This window comes from Harpia harpyja, chromosome 10 (genome assembly GCF_026419915.1).
Source record: "Harpia harpyja isolate bHarHar1 chromosome 10, bHarHar1 primary haplotype, whole genome shotgun sequence".
In the NCBI taxonomy this organism is placed as follows: Eukaryota; Metazoa; Chordata; class Aves; order Accipitriformes; family Accipitridae; genus Harpia; species Harpia harpyja.
Window position 1 is genome coordinate 23098381 of NC_068949.1, and position 26760 is coordinate 23125140.

At 39.4% G+C, this 26760-nt stretch overlaps 1 protein-coding gene across 7 annotated transcripts in view; it reads left to right on the forward strand.

Annotated features, from left to right (window-relative positions):
* The first annotated feature begins 357 nt into the window (after positions 1-357).
* Positions 358-26760, forward strand: part of USP54 (ubiquitin specific peptidase 54) — a 106271-nt gene continuing 79868 nt past the window's right edge. For 3 of the 7 annotated variants that reach the window (XM_052798581.1, XM_052798578.1, XM_052798580.1), the window contains exon 1: positions 359-486. The gene's annotated coding sequence lies outside the window, so the exon portion shown is untranslated. Of the gene's footprint in view, positions 487-26760 lie in introns of all 7 variants that reach the window. The other 4 variants (XM_052798573.1, XM_052798577.1, XM_052798582.1 and 1 more) reach the window with 3 other exon arrangements.

Here is a 26760-nt window from a genome sequence, read left to right on the forward strand (position 1 = left end):
GCGCTGCCACCTCCGCAGAGTAAAGCGGTTTACCGGGACTCAGCCAGACCCCCTCCCCCCCCCCGAAATTATTCCTAGTTACGCCCTGGCTTCGGGCCGGGTGCGGGAACAGCTCTACGGGCTGCCTCCTTATGAGGGGATAAGTCACAACACACCGGAGACCTCTCGCCCCTTCTGGGACGGGACACCGGGTTAGGCCCCCTGCCCTCCGAAGCACCCCGAACCGGGACAGGGCTGCCCTGGGCTGGGGGGAATCAGAAATGGCGGTGGAGAAAGCGGAGCAGACCGAGCTTCGCCGCGCCGGACTGGGCTCCCTCAGCCCTCTCGCGAGAGGAGGCGCCGCCGGCGCGGCCCGCGGCTCTCGCGGGAAGATGGCGCCTCTCGCGAGAGGCGGCTGCCGCGGCTCCCCGTAGCTATAGCAGCGGGGGATGAGGGCGCCCGACAGGAGGCGATGCTGCGCGCCGCGGCGGGACCCGACGCCGGCAGGTAGGGACTCACCGCCCCGGGGAGGGGCTGCGACCCGCCGCCGTCTCTTCTCCCCCTCCCCCCGCTTCTGCGGTGTCCCGCTGCGACTGTCCGGAGCCGTCCTGACTCTCGCGGCAGCGGGGCTGTGGCTCCGGGGGCGGGACGGGAGCGGTCGCGCCCCTCAGCGGCGCGGGCGGGCTGGGCAAGGGGCCAGGGCAGTTTGTATCGCGGTGCTGGCAGCGGCCGGCTCCCTGCGGGGTGCGGCGGGAACCCCGGATCCACCGCTCTCGGGAATGCTTGGGGTTTCTTTCCTCTTGTCCCGTCTCCTTGGGGGGGGGAATCCAAACAACAACACCCCACTCCCCACCCCCCCAGCTGCTAACTGGTTACTTGTTCCATGTGCCTGGAGACCCACCGGTGACTCTCCCAGGTCTGTAAAGCGGTGCAGCCCCGTATGGCCGCACGGCCTGGCCTCGGTTGGTGGCAGGGCGGGCAGCCCACGCGTGGGTAGGCGGCGGTCAGCGGGGTTTCCGTGCTGAGGCGCAGCCGTGGCCCCCGGGGCCTGACCTCCGGTGCAGTTGTACGTGAGGGGCCCCCCCCTGCCTGCCTGCAGCGGGTCAGCTTCAGAAGAGGGAAGGAGTAGCAGGTAGGAGAAAAAGAGGATACTGGAGGCTAAAAAGGTCTTTTATCAGCAGGGATCTTTGAGATTAATATCGCCGACATTGTATCATGTCGGTTAATAACTTAGATGTGATCAACTGCCATTAAAAGTTAATCTTGCATAGAAGCCGTTGGTTAGAAGAAGCTGCTCAGTTATAGTATTGTATTTATTATGTTGGTCCAAGGTAGGCAAAAGCATGTGCTGCTTTTTTTTTTTTTCCTAAAAAAAAAAAAAGCAGAAGCTGTTTGCTTTTCCAGGATTTTATTTCGCTTGAAACCCTTCATTCAGTAGGAGGATTATGAGTGAGGATTCGTGAAGGATTATAGCCCTAAATAGAAACCGTAACAGTATACACCTTCTGCTTTTTAAAAGTTGCAGACACAATGGCTTTCTGGTCTTTCAGCTGCGTGAAGTTGTTGTGGGTATTGTAGTGGCTGATCGTGCATGTGAAAAGAATTCAAAGAGCTTTTCAGATTTCAGAACAAATTCTGAGTGTTATAATCATGGAAAAAATATGCATGTGAAATGGGAGGAAAAATAGTTGTGTAGTTTCCCATGCAGTTTGAAAGAAAGAAGTATGTACTGACAACAAGCCTCTCTAAGCTTGTGCTGCTCCTCAGACTTGAAAAAGAAAATCTACAACTGAAAGGTTTTGTGCTGCAATATACTTGACATTGAATAGCAGTTTTGGAAAACAATAGCAACACAGATAGTATTGTGTTTGTTTCCAGAAGGAAAGAAAGTACTGCTGTGCTGAGAACTAAACTGGTGAGGTAATACATAACTTAAACATGACAGCTTTTAAAAATAATTGCCAAAAATGCATTATGGGCTAAAAAAAATTTGAATGAGTCTGTTGAAATCTGTTCTCATTTAGGAAGTGATAGAAATAATGATAATTTCATTAGACAGGATACTCTTTAAATTCTATTCCAGCACCTAATCAAGAGTATATCTAATCAAGCAGGCTGCATATCATTGAGACTGAATTAAATAGGAGCCTTTTCTCTTCCCTCTTTTCACTTCCCTCTTTTCACTTCCCTCTTTTCACTTCCCTCTTTTCACTTCCCTCTTTTCTCTTCCCTCTTTTCTCTTCCCTCTTTTCTCTTCCCTCTTTTCTCTTCCCTCTTTTCTCTTCCCTCTTTTCTCTTCCCTCTTTTCTCTTCCCTCTTTTCTCTTCCCTCTTTTCTCTTCCCTCTTTTCTCTTCCCTCTTTTCTCTTCCCTCTTTTCTCTTCCCTCTTTTCTCTTCCCTCTTTTCTCTTCCCTCTTTTCTCTTCCCTCTTTTCTCTTCCCTCTTTTCTCTTCCCTCTTTTCTCTTCCCTCTTTTCTCTTCCCTCTTTTCTCTTCCCTCTTTTCTCTTCCCTCTTTTCTCTTCCCTCTTTTCTCTTCCCTCTTTTCTCTTCCCTCTTTTCTCTTCCCTCTTTTCTCTTCCCTCTTTTCTCTTCCCTCTTTTCTCTTCCCTCTTTTCTCTTCCCTCTTTTCTCTTCCCTCTTTTCTCTTCCCTCTTTTCTCTTCCCTCTTTTCTCTTCCCTCTTTTCTCTTCCCTCTTTTCTCTTCCCTCTTTTCTCTTCCCTCTTTTCTCTTCCCTCTTTTCTCTTCCCTCTTTTCTCTTCCCTCTTTTCTCTTCCCTCTTTTCTCTTCCCTCTTTTCTCTTCCCTCTTTTCTCTTCCCTCTTTTCTCTTCCCTCTTTTCTCTTCCCTCTTTTCTCTTCCCTCTTTTCTCTTCCCTCTTTTCTCTTCCCTCTTTTCTCTTCCCTCTTTTCTCTTCCCTCTTTTCTCTTCCCTCTTTTCTCTTCCCTCTTTTCTCTTCCCTCTTTTCTCTTCCCTCTTTTCTCTTCCCTCTTTTCTCTTCCCTCTTTTCTCTTCCCTCTTTTCTCTTCCCTCTTTTCTCTTCCCTCTTTTCTCTTCCCTCTTTTCTCTTCCCTCTTTTCTCTTCCCTCTTTTCTCTTCCCTCTTTTCTCTTCCCTCTTTTCTCTTCCCTCTTTTCTCTTCCCTCTTTTCTCTTCCCTCTTTTCTCTTCCCTCTTTTCTCTTCCCTCTTTTCTCTTCCCTCTTTTCTCTTCCCTCTTTTCTCTTCCCTCTTTTCTCTTCCCTCTTTTCTCTTCCCTCTTTTCTCTTCCCTCTTTTCTCTTCCCTCTTTTCTCTTCCCTCTTTTCTCTTCCCTCTTTTCTCTTCCCTCTTTTCTCTTCCCTCTTTTCTCTTCCCTCTTTTCTCTTCCCTCTTTTCTCTTCCCTCTTTTCTCTTCCCTCTTTTCTCTTCCCTCTTTTCTCTTCCCTCTTTTCTCTTCCCTCTTTTCTCTTCCCTCTTTTCTCTTCCCTCTTTTCTCTTCCCTCTTTTCTCTTCCCTCCCCTCACCTGTGTGATGCTAGCCAGGAAGCCTTTTGCCACAGTGTTCTTGGTGGGGTGAGGCGTAAGGGTGTTCTTGATTTGTCCAGTACAGACAAACTTAGTTATCTGAGAGAATTTAGAAATTTTGCTTTCTTTATGCTAGTGACAGCTGTGAAAGCATTTCAGTTCATTTCTTTCAGTTGTTACAGGTAAAAATTATGTCAGTTCTTCTCTCTCTTCTGGGTTAACGGTCTATTTTGAGACTGTAGTCATGAGTTCATTAAAAAGGATAATGGGAATTTAAATCCTTCTTTATCCAGTCCTGGTGATGTTATTAGGCATTAAGCCTTCTTATGCGAATTTTCATGGAGAGTACATAGAAGAGAAAGTGTGTTTATTTCCCAGATTGTGGAGCTTCAAAAACCTTGTTACATAGAGATGAAAGAATAGTGGCAGAGCTCTTAGGTATCACATCCTTGTAGTTGTAGTAGGTTATATCCACAATAATCAGAATTTAGCCTGCATTGTGTTTGAGTGCTCTATAAACATATCTATATAAAGAACAGTTGCGGCTGTCCCAAATAACTTTTGGTGCAACTATGCAAAATGCAGCAGGTGATACAAAAAGGAAACTGAGGTAGGAGGATGAAAGAGTAATAAAAAGTTAGAGCTATTCTTTTTTTAAATCTGCTTACCTTACTGTTCAGAACCAATAAAAGTCTTACAATAAATGTGCCTGTTGGCACCTGTAGAACATATTAGTCTTCTCATTTTTGTCATGCAACCTTCTGAAATTTAAATCCCTTACACATCCTTCAGTTTCCTAACATATGTTCCACCCACATTTATTCAAACAGTTTATTTTAATTTGTTCTCTGAAATACTCCACTTCTTGCCTTGGTCTAAACTTTGCCTTTTAATTTCTTTCTTTTCTGTCGATAGTGGCTGCAGTCACCATTGCAAAGTTATTTTGTATTTCTGTCACTTGAAGGTCATTCCCTAGCACAGATATGCAGTGTTTGATGGCAGAGAGGAGCAGCAAGAAATGTTGTTACTGACTGTCAAGGAATTTTGATTGTCTTGCACAGATCTCTCTATTGTTCCTGTTAAATGCAAGTCAAGTAATTGGCATTCTTTAGTCTTTAAGATTTTGCTTTCATCTGTAGACAGCCCCCTTTCCTAGGCTTGCACCCTGTGTGTGAGACTGCTGGGAGGAACCATCTCCTAGCTGTAAATTGGACACTTTCTAAGGCAAGTGACACAATATATAGGTCTCTTATTGTGTCTCTTGACATGCAAGTTTAGCATGCAGTTTATTCCTTCCTTTCTCTCCATTATGTCACTTGATGCATGGGGTTTCCTGTTCTGTGACCTGAGAAAGTTAAAAGGTTTGGGTGGAGCTCACCAGCCATTGTCTATGGGACACGGGACTAGTGTTTGGCCAAACTACAGTATCACTTGGCTAAGCTACTCTACTCTGACTTTATAGCAGTAGATCACATGCCAGCTCAATCATTCAGCTTGCTGAACTTATGTGCAATCATTCAGTTGGGAAGTTAACCTGTTGTGGCTTTCCTAAAGTTACAGTAAGTGGTCTGTTTCTGGAGTTGTTGGAAAAGGAAGGAAAAACTTCAGTATGTCATCAACACCTTAGTAAAAACCAAGGAACCTGCAAGGAAGGCAGGAGGCTCTTAAGTTATTTTTTTCCACACTTCCCAAGATTTGTGAGCTGTAAGTATTCTGTTGTAGTCTTAAATGTTAGAGGTAATGTTTTGTGTTCATAGAGTGTAAAACTTCCAGTAGATTTTATTGTCTAGTGCTCTAAATATGCAAAGTGAAGGTGATCTTAAAGGTGCTATATTAAAACTCGGTGTCTCTATTCACTAATGTAGCAGTTATCACTTGGTGAAATGGAGAACTGTGGTTCCTGCAGAGTGTTTGCTGTGATTGTTGCCAAACTATTAAGAGGCAAAGGAAGAGGCTAGACTTATGGTTTTGAGGCTTAAAACCATTTTTGTTCAAATTATGAAAGCCTGCGGAAAGTTATGTACTGTTATGGACTAATCCATACGTTTCTTGTCTCACATATTTATGAGGAAATGCTGTAAAAACATGACTTTTCTAGTATCATTCATAGTAACTTTTAAATAAATCCATTTCTGAATTAAACCCATCTGCAGGAAATACAATTCTTAAATGTTGCTGCTACAAGTGTTGTTTACACATTTTGGCTACAAATACATCATAACAAAATGGATATTAAATTTTATATTCCTTTTATAGAGCACTGTGACCATTTTGTTCAAAGCTTTCAGCCTTATGAAATGCATCTTTGAACAAGATATCCAAAGAAATCTTCAAGCAGCACTGTGAAATTTCAGTTTTAAAACCTGCGTATTGGTGTCTCTTCTTTCTTGTCTTCCTTCTTTGGTAATAAAAAACCCGAAAGCTTTGTACTGGTACAGAGGTAATTATAACTGGGTATCTGAGAGGCAGAAGTAATCTTTGTCCACGGAATGATGTGTTGTGCTACCAGTGGTGTAATTTTCAATGTTCCTCTGGCACTTGCCCTAGGTCCGGGTCTGGAGATGGTGCCCGAGGAGGAAGAGATTACTTCTGTCTCTGCTCAATTTTTTGTTACTTTGCTAGGGTGAAGTTTTTTTCAGGAATGCAAATTGTATGGTGAATTTTGAATTTGATGGGAACTGGACTGAGCCTGACAAATCAATTTGCAAAGGCCAGAGCTGTCAGATGATAATAGCTTGCCTTCATTATCAACCAGTTTAGATTTGAACCAATGACCTAGAGGTGAAAAGCTCAGTATTGCATTACCAATCCTCTGATCTATCCATATGTTCTCTTGTTTAAAGTCCCTGTAGTTCTCTTAATCAGAACGTGCAGTAAATATTGAGCATTGTTTGCACTTGTAAATACGAGAACAGTGTCCATTCCAACTGTCTGAAGTTAAATATAGCAACAATTTCTTACACTCTCTGGCTTTTCATGAGAAACCCTCATACAAATCCAACCATATGGCAAAACCCAGCATTATCTTAAAACCATTAACAAAGAACCTATTACTACCATTAACAGGAAGATGAATCCACAGCTCTAAGTAGCATACTGGGGGTTATTAATAACTTCAGGCTGCTGCTAAGAAAATGAACTTAAATGAAATATCATTAGGAGCTGAGTCATCCCACCAACACTTCTGCATGTTATATCCAGGTTTGTATTTATCTATGGAGGCCTTTTCAGAATATATTATCATTATTACATGTCTACTTTGTTCTTCATTGAGTATCTTCATGCTCAATGCTGTAAAAAGCATAATGGAAAATTATTTCTATGGATGTTGTAAAATGGATTCAAAAAAATATTTGAAATACACAGACAGGAGTGCATAGTCCATTTGCCCATTGATTCTGAGGTAAGATATTTCTAGGCAATCTACCTAGCAGGAGGAGGTCAAGAGATGTAAATACTTGTCCAAGTTACTCACAGTTTGTAAGGCTATTAAAACAAGTTACTGTCTGCAGGTCAGTTTCTCTGAGCTGCAGAAATAATAAAATTTACATTTGTATTTACATGGATTGTCTTTTTATCTCTTATCCCTTTTCCAGTCCTTAATCCCATTCTCCTCTGTAACAACGGGCAGTGCTATGGATAGTCTGTACTGATTGACTTGCTGCCAAATCAAATATATTAAGAGGTGAATTTTCCTACTTCCCCCTCACTAAAAGTGCAAATTGGGTCTTTTTCCTCTACCTGACCATCGATTTTCATGTAGTCTATAGGAACATAATTATTTTTGAGATCTCTGGTTTTTTATTTCAAAATGTTGGAAATTGGCCAGTTGATTCAAAAGGCGTTGGAAGAAAACTGATTTTGGTCAGATGCTTCTGCGGGCAATAAAAATAATTTGCTGCCTAGTTACTAATGAAATGAGGCTTATGATCATACTATGTGATGTATCCTTGGTCCCATTTGTTTTCTCCCCCTATTTCAGTTAGAGCATCCCACTTAGAGCAGTATCTTCCTTTTTTTGCATAGTGTTTCTGGTATATAGGTTGTGATCCATATCTGTGTTGTCATTTTTTTCCCCACTCCTTTGATTGCACTGCACTCATTTCCCAGGGGTTCTGTTGTTAAAAGCAAAACGTCTGAATCCTTGGTTTTTTCCTGAGAATTGGAGAAATCAGGTTTTTAAAACTCGTAGATATAAATTGTGAATGTTTCTTTCGAACATCTCTCCAAGCCCAAAACGATGCCATTTTATGTTGCAGATAAGACTTCACTGGATTGTGGTTGGCTTTAAAAGTGTGACAGGACATGAACCCTGGTGATCTTTTGCTTAATTATTTTGCAGTAGGCTCTAGCTTGTTGCATTCTGGCATAATTAATTTGATGTGTGGATTTGGTCAAGCTTGCAGTCTTTGAATTTGAAGGCTAGAAGCCTGGCTTTTGGAATTACTTTGCCCTGTCGTCTTTTACAGCTCCAAAAATTCAGACAGTTAAAGCTCAGCTGCTTTCCCATCCTGTTTAAATCGGAACAGTGAATGTGGGTTTATTGTAGACATCTATTTTTAAAATGTAGTCAAACTTACAAAATGATATAAACACTTCTTGGCACAAAGGTAGGTTTTTAAGAGTATGTACATTGCAAATAAGCAGTAAGTAATTGCGGGTTCAAAGGTTAATAATGCTAAAGGCAGAAGCAAGTAGGATGAACCATAATAAATAACGATCACATATTGGTGTCTTCTCTAGAATTCTTTTTTTACGGTACAGTTTGGTTCACCAAAATTTATACAGAAGTACACACTGTGTGTGTGGGAAACAGTTTGCATATGAGAAGCCTGTAGGGAATCAAGGGGAAGCTAGCTTTTTTTTTGTTCTCCCCCCCCCATCTGCATGAAACTTGTTTTGGCATTTTACATTCTTGAGTAAAGACCAGCTAGCTTGTTAATTTCTAATACTTGGTAAAATGTAAATCAGTATTTGTAGTAGACAATGTGTGGTACAAGTAATTCTTAGGTTTTTATTTAAAAAAAAATGGTATGTGATTTATTACACTTTGACTTTTGAAAATAATGAATGGACTAAAAATATGTAAGAGTGATTCACGTGTGGGAGACTGAAGAGGAGGAATCTTCTGTAAGTATTTCCACAAAATGTTAAAATAAATGTATTCTGGGAAATAGTTAATCAGTAAAGTATGTCACAAAGCAGAGGATACCAAAAGACTTCCTGATCCTCCAGCTGGTATTCCCAGTAGAATGAACTTATAAATGGATCAATAAACAACAGCTAATGCATCCCAGCACATCCGTACGTGAGCTGTGCTGTGACATGGAAACAGGTTAATGTCCTCACTAGGTCTGCATGTTATTTGAGAAAATAGGTCATGGTGGGGGAAAGGGAGGGAAAATTAAAAAAAAAAAATAGAGAGGAAAAAAAAAAGTGTTGGTTATCTGCTCTGCCTGTTCCCTAAAACTTTTCCATTATACTATACCTGAGGCATGCTAATAAATAGACAGCAAAGCTTCATAAAACTTGTGATTAGTAAACTGCAGCATTCTCTGTCTATTATGGACATTGTTCTGTACAACAAGTCTATGCAGTACTTATAATAGATGATATCTGGGGAGTTTATGTAAATACTTTTGAAGTATGTTAAAAAAGCATTGCCAACAAAAATTTTAGGATCCTTTGATTATGGATGCTTGATAGATTTTAAATACAGATTTATTTTTCTCAAAGAGAACCAGGAAAGAATGCTGCAGTGTGAGCTTGGCAGTGCTGCAGGATGAACAACAGTTTTCACTGAAAGTGCTCTTTTTAAGGTGCTCCTAATTTGTTTAAATTCTCGAAGCTAGGCAACTTCCACAAATTTTTCAGGGAAGCTTTTTAAAATATCATTTTAGACTTTTCTCTTAAAATGCATTGTTTCGGGAGAGGATAGGCAAGGAGAGAATGTAACTCCTTTTAGCAAAAAGGTGTTTATATTATCTTCTCCTTTTAGATAGCTGGGTTTAAGGCTGTAGGTTTGATATGGAAATAGCCATCTTTTGAGAAGAAATACCTTCTTTTGTGCAGATGTATTTTCTTGAAGGGCTCTTCCTTTTTGGGAGAGATAGAAAGGTAGTTTAATTAATTTAGTAATGTATTTCTTCAATCAGTCCACTTACAGTTATTAATAATTATAGCAGTCATCTTCAGCTGTATAATTATTACGTAAATTAAACTATTTACCACTTCTCCATTTTGTTTTTCATCTGTTCACTTTTTGCTTGTGATGGGTTCTCCTCTGCCTGTTTGTCTGGTATCGCAGCTGCAGCCTGGAAAGTTACCTGGGCAATTCCACTGTATTCGATTCTTGCTCTGGTAGGAACCGGCAGCATTCACAGACACAAGATGGTAGAGTCTTGTCTTCTCTACTAGAACAGAGAGCTTCTCAGGCTTAAGGATAAAGAGTGACATTTTAAAGTTGCAGTTGTTTTTTCTGACTGTGTAGCTCTGGGAACGTTTCTAGGCAGAAGCAGCAGTACTAGCAAGATCTTATTTTCCAGGATTGTTCTGCAAAGGGATGCGTGAGGTTTTGGGAGAGAAAATGTGGAAAATGTATGACTGTTGCAGTGTCGTGCCCAACTGAATTGCTTAATTCTGCTGTGAAAAATATTACTTCAAGTATCAATTACAAAATTATATTGCTTTTTCCTCCGATAAGGAGTGTGTGTACTGTTTGTACAGGAGTTAGGTTTGATGTGTCATTTATCAATAAATTTTAACCTTTGAGATATTTTATCTTATGTATGCATAGTAAATAAAAAAATATGTAAAATTGTTTGAACAAGAATCCAAAGCTTAAAATAAGATTTCTAATTAATCCTAAACTCTTTAAACATCCTTGGACGTTTTTTTATTTGGATTTTCACAGCAGAAAACATTAAGTACTGATTTGTTTTAGTATTGTTTTACTTCAGAACTGCCAGAGACAGCTAAATTTGAAAATAGTTACGCTAGCTGTAGTGCTTCTTTCCTCATGTCTCTACCCTCCCACTTTATTTTGATGGTATCAATTAAAAAAGTGCAACAGTATTCCAGGTTGTTCCTGGCCTTCCCTTCCTCTTCTTATTCCAGCTTGTCTGGAATTCATTTGAGTAATGACATGAATGCTAAATGCCAGGTCCCATATTGTTTGATATCCAGACATGTGAATGAATTATGATAGTCATCTTGTCTGTAACTGCGAATGGCCTTGAGTGTTAATAACATGCAAATTTTGATAATTACTTGAATAAAACAATGGAAATGCTGCTCTTGAGGTGAACTCTGAGAATTTTCAGTGGCAATTCCTTGTTTTCTATGTACTAAATTTTCACTTCTTCTGTGTGATGCCAGCCTATTGAGCTGATACGGGAGTGCCAATAGATCTCTATTTTATATAGGACATAATAATATCTTCATTTGTCCAGTCATACTAATGTCCTCATTTGGTTTGTGAAAATCACTCATAAATAAGCAATAGGAACTTTCATCAGGAAGCATGTGAAGTATGTTATGAATTTATGGACATAAATTAAAACAAGAAAGGTTCCAACTGGTTGTAAGGAAGACTTTTTTTTCCCTCTATTAGGACAGTCATGTATTTGAATGAGAGGCTGTACAGTCTCCATCCTTAGCAGATTTTAAGACCCAACTGGATAAAGCCCTGAGCAACCTCATCTGATCTCTTGCTTATGCTTTGAGCATGAGGTTAGACGAGAGACCTCCTCTGGGGTCCTTTCTAGCCTCAGTTATTCTGTGATTCTGATTTACTTGTTCATCACACTCATCTTCAGCATTCTTTGTTCTTAACCGCATGAGCTGATCATTTGGAGTGCTCAGTAAATTCCTTCAGTAAGAATGGCATCCCATGAGACTGAAGAATTAGAGGCACCGGCTCAGGAAGTAAAGGTGTGCAGAGAAATTGCTGTCCAACTGTTCTGAGAAGCGGCTGAGGACGTGGACAGGTTAACTCCTGCTTTGAAGAATATTTCTGTGAAGATTTAGTATAGATCAAGCCATTTTCCTAAGAGGACTTAACCAAACTATGAAATTCTATGTTCTAAATTTTAATAAATTATGGAGAAACTTGGCTAAACAAACATTAATTTTTGTACAAGAAATGGAGGATTCTGACACATATTACAAAATATTCAGAACAAATTCTAGCTGTTGGTAGGATATAGCATAACTTGGATATAATGCACACAAGAAGAATTAGAGCAAGGGAGCCAGCACACTCTTTCTCCTAATAAAACCGAGACAAAACTTCAGACCTCCCAGATGAGCTTAGCATGGCTTTTAAGCAGGAACTCACCAAGGCACTGTATAACGTGCCTCTTTCTAAGCTTGTTGCTTCAACTAAACTTTTTTCCCTTTTTTTTTTTTTTTGTTACTGATACAAACAAAGCCAGAAAGAGGCCAAAAATAAATTTTGTTTAATTGCAATCAGCTGTTAAGCAGACTGAACTGCATAAATGTTTTTAAAAGAATAGCATTGTCAGTTACTTTTCACTCTTTTAGAAGAAAGAAAAGATGCATTAAACCCCCCCCAGCTCTTCAGGAGAATTTTTTTTTGAGACTATAAAAAAAAAATCCTTTTGTCTTCAGAGTCAGTTATGTCATGAGAAAGGAAAAATTATAGAAACTATCATAATTTATGCCTCTATAGTATAATTAATATAGTTTTATGAAGAGGTTAATACCCGCTTAAAGTTACAGCGGGGAGGAAGAAATCTTATTTCTCTATCTAGTAGTAATATTTTCTTGACGAAACTGGTCCTAGACTTAACTGAGGTCAGTTTTGTTTTAAATACCCATTTAAGATTTCAGTGTTATCCTTTGGTGTTGGAGGAAGATCAAATAGCTGATTTTCATTTACGTGTTTTTAAGGAGCGCTCCAGGTTCGGGGCCTGACTGCCGCAGCAGAGCCGCTGGTGCTGTGTAGTGGTGTTCTGCGTGGCTGCTCCAGTTTGCCAAATTATTTTGATATGAGGTAGGTGCTGGTGATGCTTTCTAGTGGGAATGCCGAAGTGAGATCCAGCTGCTTGTTTTGGACTGCAAACAGTTGGTAACAACTGAAAAGCAGTTCAAGACATAGCTTGCCCCTCACTTTCCTCCACAATGATCTTTTATCTATCCTCCCCATGATGACTGTAGGCAATAAATAGAATTTTAGCACATAAATTAATGTTTGAATTTTCCTTCCTCTGCCCATTCCCATTATTTAGGTGTGTAGTCATGCAGTTTTAATTCTGCCAACATTCTTTGTTGTTAAAAAAACCAAAAAACCCAACAACTACTGAATACAGAGGAAAGTGATGTCAAATGAAATGAAGCGTCTTCCATTCTCCTCTTTTTAATGAGTGTTAACCTGTTTGGTTAGTGTGGGTTTTTTAATTTGTTTGTTTTTTCTTTGTCAGAGGTGGGGGAAGTTGCCTTAGCTGCTTACCAAAGGAATTCCTGTTGACTGATAATATTATCACATGAATGAGAAGCAGTGATGATGATTTTGTGTCTGTTAAGGACTGGTGAAGGTCAACTCTGGGCCACTCTAAAGAGAAAACTCTTGATCTTCAGGAGGGTGATATAGCCTCAGTCCCTTTTAATGAAAGCCAGGATTTTTACCTTATCGTCCATAGGTGCCCTAGCTCAGGACAGCATGAAGGCTCTTGGTTACTAGTTCTGTCTTTAATAGTGCTGTCCTTAATCCTTCATCTCACAAGCAGTTTACCTCCTCAGAAGGAAAAGAAATAGCAGCACAATGTATGCCTTGAACAAAAGGTATGCTTGCAACAGTAGCCGATACATAGGACTTTCCGTTACTCTATGGAGGATTTGTCTTCTGTGCATACACTTCTGGAAAACCATTCTTCGTGGTTTTCCAATCAACTTTCACAGAGGATTTTATTACTGATCTTGTGAAAACATAGTAATACTAATGGAGCACTACACATATCAGTCTAGACAAAGCTAATCACTTGAATTCTGGCTTTTGAAACATGGATGCTTGTAACTTCCTATATTACTAGGAACTTCCTGGAAAAGCTAATGGTCAAACAGGTGTATGCATACATTTTTTTTTTTTCTCCTGTCTGGGCTTTACAAAATAACTGACACATTTGCAAAGTCTAATTACTTAATAGTTCCTTCAACTGTTCAGCACTATTTGCAGGCTATAATTATCCAAATGACTTTAGAGAGGGAAAATGGTATTCTTCTGCCTCAATAGCATTCACTTAAATGTCTTGATTTCTGAATTTGGGGGCAGAGGGGGAAGCATGTGTATGTGTTCGCCTGTCATCTGCATGTTACTTGGGAAATGCAATGCCAAATCAAGTGCCTTCCTCTAAGCTTACTTGGACTTAATGTCACAACTTGTTTATCTTCTTGCCCTGTTGGCAGATTGAGATCTTTGAAATCATGATTTTGAAAATTGGAATAAGAAAACAATATCACTGCCAAAAATCCATTTGACATTTTTATAAAGAAACTGATCTGCCTGGAGGAAATACTAGCATCTTTGTGTACTTTCAAGGCAAAATTGCTTTGGAGATTCTTTAGTCATTAGGGAAATTTTTCCTCTGTTGCACTAGGATTTTATCAATGCATACTGGTACTACAGAAATTATTTGGAATTTAGGCTAGGATAATGTAGAGCAGCATTCATCTTCTTTTTAGTGATGTCTGTTCTCCTGCTTCCACAACTAGAGTAACCTCTCTCTTGCAGACAGAAGTTTCTCCCAGGAGAGAATTTCTTTGACTTCAGTGGCTGTTGCCACCTTAGGCAGCAACTCAGGATTGGAAATACAGACATTTTTACAGCTGGAATCAGTCCTGTTTTCTTATGCTGTTTAAATTTCAGCCTTGTGAGTCTTTTATTCCCAATGAATGAAGTAACAGGAAAATGTGTTTGCTGGTACCTTCAGATTTCTGGATACAGCCAGGATGCCAGTATTGAAAGCTTTGTGTTATGAATGACATAGGTTTTACATGTGACTTAACTGCATATTTAGTTATGTTTTGATCAGAAATACAACTCTGCCTAGTAGAAAAGTTAATCAGGTAGAATTGCTAGGCAAAATATTAGAATGCATTTTTTAAATGGTGTATATTTGCAAGAGGTACTAATAAAAAGCAATATCTATTATGTAAGTAATTGTGAAATAAATCAATGTGCCTTGCATATTTACATTTTATGCAAGATCTGCCTCTTTATAAAGTCCAATGACATTGCTCACTTACTTAGCTCTTTCAGATCCTCTGCAGTAAGGAGAATTAAAATATAGACGAAGATATAGAAGAACTTGAGTCTGGTGGTGTAGTTTCAGATGTTTGTGAGCCTTCATACTGAGTTTGCTCATTACATTTGGTCTTCCCGGCCATCTCAGAGAAAAACACGAGAGCCAACATGCTGAATTAGACCGAGAATCTGCTTAGCCCAGTTTCTTATTCTGGTGGTAATCGGTAAGGGGGTGCTCTGTTTGGCATTCTCCTCCAGCTTACGCATTTTACATTTCTGAATCTTTTAACTTTTGCCACCCCATTGTTTTCAGTGGTTGCTCCCTTGAATCACTTGGTCTATCAGCTTTATGGGGTTCTCTCCTCCTCCTTGCCCTCAACTTTATGGCAGGCTTGTAGGTGATCATTCTTTTAGTTTAGGCTTACACCTCTTGCTACCAGAGTTCATGTATTTGGGCTTAATATCATACCTCCTTTATTGTCTTTCTGTGTTGATAGACTGGTAGTTGACAACAGGGGGAATGGTTAATAAAGGATTAAACTTTGCTTGGTGCCCCTCTCTGGTTGCCTCATTTCAAATTTGTTTATTGACTCAACTTTTTCTTATTCTTTGTCCCCAGCAATCAATTGGTAATTAGTTGTCTTAATTTTTATGGCTTTTATTTGTTTGGTGTTGTTTTTTTGTTATGTGGTCTTTTTGTTTGGTGGGGGTTTTGTTGTTGTGTTTGGTTTTTTTTTATTTGTTCTGTTTTTTTTTTTAGGAAGGTCTTTTGGCTAGGGCTATATCGTTTCTATTGGTCAAGCAGTGTCAACTGTGGCCTAAAGAAAATGCATAGAGAAAGACTATGAAAAAACAAGGCACATCTAAGATAATGCAGTCCCCTTGTTCCCTTCCTAACTATGTACTCTTCTTGTCATCTTTCGCTGTATCTTTTGCGATTCTACCTTAACAGTTCAGGGATATGGTGGCAGGAATTATATATGAGAGTCAAGCTTTAGAAGCACAATGGATTTATGCATATAATACCTGTTAATTTTATGTGCCCCAGGAAGATCTCAGTGAAGTCTGTGTACAGGACCATGTGATCTACAGTCCTTGATACACACAAATTTTTTAGCACTTTTATCCAAAGTGTTTGACTGCAGCTCTGCTCTTTGTGTGGGAGGTTAGCCCTTGCTGGCAGTATATTTGTGTTTAATGATCCCATTGTGTTCTGTGCAATTGCACAGGTTTCTAGGTTGCTTGTGGAAGGTGTTTTTAGTGAGACAGTATGTTGTCTAACTTCCTCTGTCTTTGCCCTGGCTCTAGATTAATTCTTGCTGTGCCCAATTAAGCAGGGATAACAAACATCTGTGTCTGCAGAAATAATAACGTTGGCAAAAGTTGTGTGTGCTCAGTAACATATAAGTGCATTTTTTAAATGGAGCTATGGACATGATCTAATTTTTTAAAATGTAATCAGTTTAAACTTTGCAGTTTCAAAGTAGCCAATTTTTAAGTTGCAAAGCTGTTGACCCATCAAAGGGGAAGTAAATACATAGGAGAGCAGGCTGGCAGGCTCAGTTTATCAGTAAACACTTAAGAAAGGCATATGCATAACTTTTTTGCTTCAATAATGTCTTTAGGTTTAGCTTACCCATTCAAATAGTAACCATTGCTGGGTTGATACTATGGAAAAGATGACAGCACTTAAAATTTTAGAGCAATGAGAACTGGGCCACTACAGCATTCCACTGGATATTTATTACATCAGCCTCCATTCCAGCCTTCCCTGTCAAATTGTATGTCGCTGTTACCCAGGCTTAAATGTGTTGGAATCAGGGTCAGCTGCTTTATATGGTACCACTCCCTTGCTTGTTGTGGTGGATGTGTAGAAACAAGGCTTCCTCTGACAAGTCAGGGGCTGAGGATTTATTTCTTGTCTTTGCTATGTAAGCAGGCAGTATTCCTTTTACTGTTTGAACTTTCAAATTAATATAGGTCAATTCAGTTCTCAGCATGTTTTTCACCTTTTGTTTTTTTTACCAGAATTCTGTGTTGAGTCTTTCAGTCCAGGGATTTCAGCAAATTTATTTTGGCATGGTATCGTAAGTAGCCAGAATGGATGGGCACAGAGGCTTGGCTTGTCAGAGGATGTTAGTGTAGAACTGGGAATAGAATTTGGGTGTTCTGGCTGTTCCAGCACTGTTAAATCCCCAGTTCAGCGAGAAGAGGAACCAGATCTTGTGCTGTCTGTCTTCTTACCAAAATAGTTCTAAAATCTGTTAACTTCTACTGGGGGGTGAAGTTCTTGGAGGGTGTGCAAAGTAGCATAATGAAACTACGTTACAATGAAATCTTATGAGTTAGCAGATGATTTTGCTCATATAATTTGTGTGCCTATCTATACATGAGAGAAAGAAATTAGATTTAATTGGGAAGCTCACCTGCATAGTTCAGTCTTTCTCTGGACATAGATTAATCAGCAGTAATTATTTCTTATTATGGGTCCTGACCATATAGACAGGATGCAACTGAGCTTGCAGCTAAAACTAAGCATAAACAAGCATTGTGAATACAGACAGTACTAACCATTCAAATTCTGTTAGAGAATTATAAAACTAAATATGTATTTGGATTGAATTCCAGTGTGGTTGTGAATACAGCATAGAAAGCTAATCATGTAGTAGATAGTGAACTAGATATGAAAGAGCTCTTACTTCTTTCCAAGTTTAATATTAGGAGCCTGCATCAATGTCATTTTTTTGTATTGATGGAAATAGCTGTGACATATGAAGCGGCAGTGCAAATCACGTCTGAAAGGTGATGTGCCTCTTACTGTGTTAATTTTCCTAAACACATTAAGTTCTTGAGCTCTGAGATGAAATGATTATATTATGGGAGCTGTAGTAATTAATCTACTTCATGTAAAAGAAAATCAAACACAGTTGTTTAATGTCTCTTTCAAAATATACTGAATGCCAGCCCACTTTAAATTGGCCAGTAAAATGCTATCTAATAATGATTAGTATTAGTGTTCGATATTGTTAAGAGGATCAATAAAAAGAACAGTAACATTTGTAGCATTCTTACTAGTTTCCAAAACATTAATCTTTTTTTAAAGTGTGCCTACAGCAAAAAGCAAGCAAACAAACAAAACCCCCAAACCCCACCAGTTGAAGCCTGAATATTTGTCCTTGTAAATTACTTTGCCTCATCAGGAAGAATGTGGTAAGCTGTAAATTAGCGACTGAGCAGTTGCAACATAAATTTTCTTTTGTTAGTATGTTGTTTGAGATTTCCCTTGAGTGTATATATAGTTAATTCACTGGTGGTTTATACTAACATGTTTTGCTTCTCAGGGTAATTGGACTAGAAGTGCTTTAGTCAGTTAATGCAGTTCAGCTGATGGTCACTATCTTGTTAAATCACGGTAAATCAGTATTTTAGCCGCCTCCTGTGGTGGACAAAGCAGGGTATGTCTGGAATGGTACTTTTTTTTCTTCAAAAACATTAGTATTTGTACTATTAACTAGATAAAAGTCAGATATGCCCCAAAAGCTAAGTATTACTTTACCATCTTAAGCTACACAATTCTTTTTCTTCTAACATAAAGCTTGTTGGATTTTGCTCTGCTATTTATAAAGTATTGTCATAAAATTATACAATGTGTCAGATGAATTTTGGATAATCTTAGGGGAACTAATTAACTTTAAAGATTTGCATCCTAGCTCTTCATTTTTATTAATTTACAATTGTATTACAGTATCCTACTTCTTTTGGTCTCTGATATTTATGGCAAGATGAAATTTTTCAATGAAGGGAAGGGCTAGAAGGCTATGAGTATGCTTAGTGTACGCAGAAGATAATGAACAGTTTTCAGGTTTATGTATAATTCCTGTGAAAAGGAAATAAACAATTTGGGTGTATGGTGAGTACTCTGCAATACACTTAAGAAAATACACTTAGTTATCTGGCAAAAATCAGCAGAGCTGCAGTACAGCTGCTGCTGTCTTTAAACTTTTTTTTCTTCCTGTTCTTTGTTGCTATTTTAAAATAATGAAATCAAACACTTATATCTTAAACTGCCACATATACATGTACTATAATAAAAGTCTATTATTATGTAGTTTAATTTTGGGCAATGACAGCAAGTAACTAACATTTCTAAATGTAATGGTGCGACAACGTAGGAGTGTACAGAAGGCTCCCTGGTTTTGTGCACTGTGCTATCAGAGCAAACACGCTGCAAGAGCCAGTGTATCTGCAGGATTGCCCGTATAAGGCTTAATCCTGTTTTTTATCTGCAATCCTGTATTCAGTATATGTGCATGAGTATGTGAACAAAGTATGTCCCCATCCGACCCAGCTCTATCTGCCTCTGTAAGATGGCTTTCGTATTTGACACTGAGGCGAGGCTAATGTGCTGCAAACTATCTGCTAATTGGTCTTCCCTAGCTGGTGTGATTGCAAGTCTGGATTGCAGAGCTCCGGTTCTGTGTATTATTTTCTTACTACAGATCTCCTCCGTATGGCCGTTGAACTAGAAATGGCCACGCCGTTTAGAAGTATCCCTTCTTTCTCCTGGGGCCTTGTCTTGAGCTTTCTGGGAGGGCTGCACAGTCTGCAGGCAGCACTGGAGCACCGCTGCCTGCTTTAGCTGCTCTCACCGCAGTGTGCTTCTAGCTGCCAATATATCCATAGCTCTGTAGTGTGGGGATTTTGATATGTACCACAATTTTGTAAGATGTATTTGAAGTAAGTACTATGAAAATATCCTCAAAACACTAGCAGAAGAGGAGTATAAGTGAGCAGCATTTAGCACAAGAAGGAAATAAAAAGCACAGAGGACATATGAGATGGATGGCAAATCTGAAGCAAGCCTTTTGCATACTTCTTAGTACTTGGGTAGTTATTTATTAGGCTGGACCTGATGAAATTCATCCTTTGACATGTTAAAGAAAAAAAAGTGATGGAAGCTATCTCAGTACCACTAGCTGCTATTTGAGATGCTGAAGACTTGAAAATGAAAAGGAGAGGTTGGGAGAAAGGAGTCAGGAAATCATAGACCATTCCTCTGATCTTCCACATTTTGAACAAATTCTTGCACAAAGTGTAAGCCTCTGGGAGACAACAAGAACATGAGTCACAACCACCATGAATTTAGGAAGAGTAAGTAGTCATGCCAGTTTAATTTTCTTCTGTATCTTAACAATAAGGCCTGTGAATTGTCAAGAAAAGTGTGAATGTTAATATTTTCATGTTAGTTCTTTGGCACTGTTTCATATGATAATCTTACAAACAAGTAAAGAAACATGGCCTGAAAGAAACTATTGTAGAGTAGGAGCAAGACTCATTGGATGATTGTGCCTAGTGGGTGGCTATTAATGATTGTCTGTCAAAATGAAATGGTTGTATTGAATGTGGATCTGCCATGGTCTGTTGGGTCTGTACTCATTCTGTTTCACTTCAATCTTTTTGTGAATGACCTTGATGATAGAATAGAGTGTGCTTACAAAATTGATTTACTAAAAATGCCCCCAAAACTTTGAGGGAATTTATATGCATGGGACATAAGTTTAAGAGCACAAAATTATTTTAAGAAAACTGAGAAAATCTTAGTAGATAAATAGGGATGTTAAGTTCTACACTTAACAGAAATCATGAAATACACAAGTACAGGCTAGGGAACAAGTAATTAGGTGATAATTCTCCAGAATTCCTGACGTCGTAAAAGGGCAAATGGTGTATCATGAGGGATAAAAATATGAGTATAGGCTGTAAAACATACAGAACAATCTTTTTTTATCTACAGGTAAGTCCTCAGTTGAAGTGTTGCATCTGGGTAGGGCAAATGCACCAAGAAAATACACCTCAGCTGAACAGAGGCTGGGAGAAGAGTAATCAAATAATCTGAGGTCTACAAAATGGGGCCTAATAGGAAAGACTGAAATAATTTAACGGGGTGGGGGGAGTGTGCAAGCCCCCAAAAGAGAACTGGAAGGCATAATTTTTTCTGTGTGTATGTAGTAGGCTATTTCAAGAAGGTAGGAAGTTATCAAGTGTAAGGCCCATCTGTGAGAGGTAGGGAAAGACAAATCATCTTAAATTGTTGCAAAAAATGCAGATTGGGTCTTGGACCAGGAAAAAGGACCAGTTCCTTAGATAACTGATGGTTGTTTCTCATAAGGCATTTGCTTTATTTAGCTGTATTTTGAATTACAACATTATTTTAAGACTGATGAACAGTACATATAGACCTTTTGGAATGTTACTGATTAAAAAAAGAACAGTTTGTACATGGAGACAATTTACCCCAACACAGTATCCACTAGACAAAATGATGATGCTGGCAGCCTCCATATTCCCAGTCCTTCCACTTCCGATGTCCTCTAACTTGGTAGCCTTCATCTTGTTTTTGTTGGTACCTCACTACATAAGTAGTAGGTATACCATACAAGATTTTCACCTAGCTTTTCCTATTGACAGGCCTGTCAGTAATCAACTTTTATTTCTTTCTCATTTTCGTAATGACTTCAGTTGTCGGTCCAGCACTTTGGGGACTCAACATATTATTATCATAAGAAAACAAGGAGTGTACTGTTGGTAATTGTTTTGTTTATAAAATCTTTTCCAATTTCCATTGTGTATTTCTCCACTGAGAAATGAGTGCAAGCCTCAGTTACCTGAGGCTGTAACATGTATTGTTAGCATACTTTGAGTCTCTATTTGCATTGTTATACCCTAGAACACACGTCTTTAATCATCGCAGTTTGAAATTACCTTGCTTAGCAATTTTAGTTTCTATTTTCTCAAAGAGAAATAAGTGATTTCATGAGTCAAAGCCAACAGCCTGTGTACAGTGTAGCCAGCCAAACCTGAATTCTGCTTGAGAGTGGAATTTGTCACAGCTTCAAGCACTTTTTAATGGGGCTTTTTGTTTAAGTAAATGTGATGGAAATTCCATGGTGTCAGTATTCTTTCTTTCTAATAATTTACTGCTTCCAATATACATTTTTGCATTATTTTTTTTTTCTTTTCTTTTCTTTCTTTCTTACTTCTTTGCCCTTTTGAGATGTGTATGTGAGGGAACCTGGAAGTTCTGACAGCTGGATGAGAGGTGGGTAGCAGCCTTTAAATGCAGGGCAGATGTCTAATGTGGAAACTTTAGGGGTCCAACATCCTTGCAGGGAGACATTCTGGAACTTTTAAGAGGTGGAGTTTTTTTGCATATCACAGAAAGGATCAGGGTGATTTGAAAGATATGTTTGTTACTGGTTTGGATATGAGGGGATGATCTGAACTCCTCTCTCTTCTGCTAGATCACTGGTTGCTCTTATCCTACTACCTTGCTTTTCCATCCCACAGTGAATTTGGGCTAAATGCTGTAAATTCTACTGCTTTTCCTTCATCACGTACCTTGCTTTCCTAGATGGATGGTCGTGTTCTTATTATCTGCAAGGGAAATTATTGCTGACGTTGATTATTTAAATGTTGATCATTAGCTTTCAAATTTCCAGACAAATACATGTGGGAGAACTCATAGGTTTGTGCTTGTTCAGGCTCTGGTCATATTTAAATGGTATTCTTTTTTAACCATCAGGGCCAGAAATTCTTGCTTTTAAATTGAAAATTTATAGCTAGCTGTATGAATCCAGCAGGTGATAGAGATATTTGGAATAAATAGGAGGACTCTTACTGTAGTGGAATGCAAAGTAACACAATTTATTGCCAAAGAATACTTGGTGATAAAATAATCTTTGAAAAATATGCCAAAAAAGCTAAGTCTCTGAGAGAATGCCAATAACATGTGCCACTGGAATTGGAAGGATGAGACTACTATGTAGGAGGAATGTATAATAAAGACATACCATAGTATAGAAGTTGCAAGATGTTGCAACCTCATCAACCAGTTCTAAGTGGTACTGATGCTTCTGGGTATACGAAGCAAAAACAGCATTTGGTGCGATTCAAATGATCTGGTTGAGAACGCCTGGGGTTTGGGAATGCTGCGATGCTGCCAAGCTGAGTGCTGAGCTCATGCCAGCCCTCCAGGTTAGGGCAACAGAGCTGCTTTTGCCCTGCGTAGCTGGGTAGCAATGAAATCTATAGCAGCAGAGGGCTGTTGGTCAATGGATAATTTCATGTTGTATCTTACCTATTGTTTTTGGAAGCCATAGGGAGATCAGAAAACTCATGGCTTTATTTTTTCTTAAAGAGCTGGAATGTGGATGCCTTAAATCATTTAGTTTTTCATGGACTTGGACTTCTACCTTGCTTAGCTGCACTTGAAAATCTACTGAGGAAGTACAGACCACCTGTCTTATTGTTTATGATGCATCATGTTGTACTTTCTGTGCTTGACTCAATGAAGATAATTATTAACTTACTCTTGACCAACAAAAGTTACTCTTGCTTTGCTTTATTTGGTAAAGGAAGGATGCCTCTCACCGTGGAATGCTGGATTAGGCTGCTGGATGTCCTTTTGAAGTATCTAGTATTTGCCTGTCTCTTTGTAGAATTACAACATTAAGATACATAATAGAAGCTTTATTTATAAGTGTAAGTTAAAATGTGGTGAAGACTAATAGAATTACAATCCAAACTTGCAATTTAGTGATGTCTCAAAAGTCTAAAGTTTGAGTAGTAAGTTTCAGTTCTGAAGGAAGTGGAGGAAGGTCCATGCTTAACACAGCACTGGGTGCTGATGCACTTCCAAAATGTGGTGTGGCTCATCTTTATTGTAAGGTCATTGTTTGAAAATATCATAGGTGACTGATGTGAAAAATGAAGGCTAATGAGTCAGTCCTTTTTCTAGTCCTTTCTGCTTTCTTGAGCACAGACCACCCTGCTAAACCGTACTACTCTGTTACTCTTCAGCAGTATTTCAGTGCAAGGTTTTTTATGTGCCTGAACACGGACTATGAGACGGATACACCCACTTTCACTGTGAAGTGGAGTTTGCACTGTCTCCTTCCAATAGAAGTAAATGAAGTTTGTCTTATGTTAGAAACTTAGTAGCTAAGTGCTCTTAAATGACACTGAATTTATTTAGGCTACTAGAAGGACACTGAATTTATTTAGGTTACTGAGATTTGAAAAAAAAATCCAGTGGTCTTTACATAAATAAGGTTTAGAAGTGATTTTGTTTTGATTTCACTGTGCAAAACAGAACTGAGCTGTAATTTCAGTTAAGTCTTGAATATTCAACATTGTCAGTGGATAGTTATGTTGGATGGTAATATGTGTAAATGTGTTGGTTTAATTTAATAGTTGGTTCTAGGGGAAGGCAACAGGAAGGCAACACAATAGTCTGGATAAGCAATAGTGCTGCAAACATGCTACAGACAATAGTTGATCTTTCAGCTGTGAAGACCCAACTTCTAGGCTCCAACTGAAGTTGCATAGCCATCTCTGTAAGGGTGGGAGCTCAGTGATCAAAAGGGTATCAAACGGGTGGATAACAATCAACTGAGGAATTTTTTTTTTTATGTGACATTTTAAAGTGATTAAAATTATTTTTATTGAGGGGAAAAGTGTATTTGTATTTAAATTTCACATTTAATACTATCAATAATTAAAATAATCTGTTCTAAATATACTTTAAAATAAAATCCCACTGCCTGTTTGCCACTAAAATTTTAGCAAATGAGGTGCTGAATTGAAACTAGTACTAATGAACTGACAACCTAGCTTTTGACAATAAGTGGGGTTTTTTAGTTATAGTGGAGATATAACTGTTTTGCTTGTTCCACACTGTTTCTCAGCTTAGAATTAAAGATGAAAAAGCAAGAAACTTTATCTTTTAATGTTTGAGTAATAGCCTAGAGAGCTGAGAGGATGAGATCCCCTAGCTGTAAAAGTGTTTAGCATTGGTGCTTACCATCAATATCAACTTAATTCAGATTACTCTAAAACCTTTTTCTAAAGTAGTTAAATAAAATAATGTCATATAACTTCTGTCCACGTGCAGTTTGAGATTAGTATGAATGAGAAATTCTGTTTTAGAAAACATGCCATATGATGTTCACCATTTTCTGAAAGATAGTCCTGATTATTTAGTATAGTAATCTTGGCTAACTAACCTCAGTAAAGCAGAAACACAGATCTTGCAAATACTCAGAAAATGAGGAAAAAAAAAGAAGGGTCTAAACATGAAGATGTTTTTAGACATATGAATGCCAAAAAATTTCAGGGGAAAAAAAAAAAGGAATAATCTCCATAGGGGAAAATGAGAGTTGAATGTAATTCAGGTATTTTAATAAATGTATCTTTTACAGTGTCTTCATTATTAGCAAAGCAAGAGCAAAATTTTGTGTATGAGGCTATAATGTGTTGTGTTAAAGCATAACTCAGCCTGTTCCTATATGCAAACCAGAATGCTGTCTCTCATCTTCTGCTCTAAATGCTGCACTTCCAAAGGCCAACACTGTTTTTTATGAGTGCTGGTATAATTGATGGTGGAACTTACACATAGAAACATAGGACTTTTGCAGAATCAAATAATTGTTTGGAAATATCTGTAGCAGGTTGAGTTAAAACCTTTATGATATTAGTTGGACAATGAGTGACACTTTCCCCTGTTATGATTTCATCTTTCATATCTAAAAGTAAGAACTGTCACTGAAAGCATAGATGAGAATTGGGAAATTGAGTATCATTTGTCAGTGTCTTACAGATGAGGAACTGGAGCAGAGAGAGATGAATTGATTTGCATGAAGTTGCCCTGAAAGTTGGAGGACATGGCAATTAATCCCAGCAGTCGGTCTAGACTGGTGGCTTTATGCTAACAGTAGTGAAAGAAAGAGAAAAGTGCCTGCATGGCTGCAGCTTGAGAATTCCCAGCAACCTCCTCGAGCTTTAAGTGAGGCTGATGTGTTTTCATGACTGGGTATGTGGCAATACAGTGTTTTCTGTATGGATTAGATATAAATAGGAAGGATGACACAGTATAGGAACTACCGTGTTTCTGTTCAAATTAGCTTCTTGAATACGAAATTTTAGTGTTCGTATCTTCCATTTAATTCTTCTCTCTTCCATATTTAATGTTATTTGCCCAGCTGAGTGGAAGTGATGCAGATACTGATTTAAAGGTCTCTTGTCCTCCAGCACATTCCCTTAGTAGAGAGGATCACTGAGCAGGGTAAGAGGACAATTGATTTTGATTACGGAAGGGGATAGTGATAACAGTTTGATTTGTCCCAGTTACATTTTGAGTCTGTCTCATTTGCCAGGCGTTGATGGTACAAACTGAACGGTTATCAGCTTTGTGCTGTGTCAAGTTGGTTGGTTTCTTCTGGCAGATAATACAGTATCTAACATTAAAGTAGTTGTTCTGTATGTGTCCCTGAGAACGGGCAAGCCTCCCTTTGCCGATGGGCAAACCAGCACTGCGTTTTTGGGGTGAAAGAGGAAAGTTGTGGCCTTCAGGAGCTCAAGACCTGCTGCCGTTTGGGTTCGTGGATAGCAAGTGTGTCAGAGAGGTACATCCTGCCAGGGCCATGGCTGCTTTGTAAAAAGAGCCGTGGAAAGAAGGGGAAAAGATTTGAAGCGTGCTGCTAAAATCCACCAGGAGAGCTGTTTGCTTACCCCAATTGTTTACACGAGCAGCACCCCTGAGGTAACCTTTTCCGGGGAGCAGGGCAGCAGGTGTCCAGCAGCGCTGGAGCGAGCGGCCCTGGCGCCGAGAGCAGAGCGCAGCCGAAGGGTCTCCTCGCCCTTCCAACAGGTGGGAAGAGAGGTGTGGAAGGGCCTCGGGCAGCACACACGTGGCCCTGCGCCTCCGCCCTTCGGGGAGGCTGACGGGCTCTGGGTGTTACCTGAGCGCGGCCGTCTTCGTTACTGCCCGCTCCGGGCTGGCGACCCTCCCCTGACGCTGGCGGTGGAGGCAGCGGCCTCGCAGCTCCGGCCCCGCCGCTGCCCCTTTAAGGCCCGACCTGCCCGGGGATCAGGTGCGCGGCCGGAGCGGTGACGTCATGCTGCCGGAGGCGGGGCCCTGGCTCCCGCTCCCGCTCCCGCGCTGCCCGCGCCGCGGGACAG